Source organism: Gavialis gangeticus, unplaced genomic scaffold (assembly GCF_001723915.1).
Source record: "Gavialis gangeticus isolate Ggan-Ray unplaced genomic scaffold, GavGan_comp1, whole genome shotgun sequence".
In the NCBI taxonomy this organism is placed as follows: Eukaryota; Metazoa; Chordata; order Crocodylia; family Gavialidae; genus Gavialis; species Gavialis gangeticus.
Window position 1 is genome coordinate 43,623,092 of NW_017728997.1, and position 1,886 is coordinate 43,624,977.

Below are 1,886 nucleotides of genomic sequence, written 5' to 3' on the forward strand. Positions count from 1 at the left end.
CAGGAAGGAGGAGCAGTGACCATCCCACCCACCTCCCATCTCTAGCCACTGTCTAGGAGGAGCCAAGTCAGGCAGTACAGGTGGCAGAAGCCACCCACCTGCCTAGCACACCATAGCACTGTCTCCCACTGGACTGTTCCCCCTGCAATTGCCTGTCTGAGTGCCTCTGCCTGCAGTAGCACTCTGACTTGGGGTGGGGGGGGGAAACACACCAAAATACAAGTTCACCCAGGGCGCCATTTTCCCTAAGGCTGGCTTAGGGCTGCAGTGTGCTTGCCTGATTTTGACAGGGAAGCAGGGTGTTTGGACCCATGCTTTTTGTTTCTCAGGGTTTGGGAAAGCAAGATCATAGAATCATAGAAGTAGGGTCAGAAGGGACCTTGTAGATCTTCAAGTCCGACCCCCTGCCTGGGCAGGAGAAAAAAATGGGTTCAAATGACTCCAGCCAGGTAGGCATCAAGCCTCTTCTTAAAGACCCCCAGGGTAGGAGCCAACACCACTTCCCTTGGAAGTTGGTTCCAGATCCTAGCCGCCCTAACTGTGAAGTAGTTCTTATGGATGTCTAATCTAAACCTACTCTCCAACAACTTATGGCCATTATGAGGGGCTGAAGTAGAGTATGGAGTGAGGACACAACTGGCTGTTAGAAAAAAAAACCCAAGCTTTTACTGAACAAGCATTGCAAGGCAGCTCAGTGAAAAAAGTGCCAAAAAAGTTGGAAAAAGGAGGCAGTAGAGTCCAGCCTATATACCAGGACGGCCATTAGCAGTACTGCATGTGGGCAGGTGAGGAGCAATGCAGTGTGGGATGCCTAGAGGACTGACCAAACCCATGTCACAGAAAACTTGTCACTTACATACAAAATTGAATCAGTTCACAATAGTACTCATTTTCCAGAACCACTTTTGAATCATCCCAGGACTTTTGAATCATACAGGTTTAAGCATCCTGTATTTGTGCCTACAGATGTGCTCCAATGCATTCTAATTAGGTGTAAAGTGCCATGAGTTACAGCAGGGCTTGAACATCTGTCAGTGTTCTAATCATAGAATCATAGAAAGTTAGGGTTGGAAGTGACTCAGGAAGTCATCTAGTCCAACCCCCTGCTCAAACCAGGACCATCCCCAACTAGATCAACCCAGCCAAAGCTTTGTCTAGCCAGGTTTGAAAACCTCCAGCGATGGAACTTCCACTACCTCTCTGGGTAACCTGTTTCATTATTTTACTACCCTCCTAGTAAGAAAATTCTTCCTAATATCTAACCTGACCTCCCTTGCTACAACTTGAGATGGTTGGTCTTTGTTCTGACATTTGCCACCACTGAGAACAGTTTGGCTCCATCCTCTTTCAAACCCCTCTTCAGGTAGTAGAAGGCTGCTATTAAATCCCCTCTCCATCTTCTCTTCTCTAGACTAAATAAGCCCAGTTCCCTCAGACTTTCCTCAAGTCATGTCCCCCAGCCCCCTACCCATTTTGTTGCCCTCTGCTGGATTCTCTCCAATTTTTCCACATCCTTTCTGTAGCAGAGGGCCCAAAACTGAACACAGTACTTCAGATGTGGACTCACCAGTGCCAAATAGAGCGGAATAATCACTTCCCTTGACCTGCTGGCAACACACCTACCGATGCAGCCCAGTATGCCATTAGCCTTCTTGGCAACTAGGTTACAGTGCTGACTCACATTCAGCTTATTGTTCACTGTAACCCCCACGTCCTTTTCAGCAGAACTTCTGCCCAGCCAGTCAGCCCCCAGCCTGTACTGGTGCATGGGATTGTTCCATCTGAAGTGCAGGACTTTGCACTTGTGCTTCTTGAACCTAATGAGATTTCTTTTGGCCCAATGCCTCAATTTGTCTAAGTCACTCTGAATCCTAGCCCTATCCTCC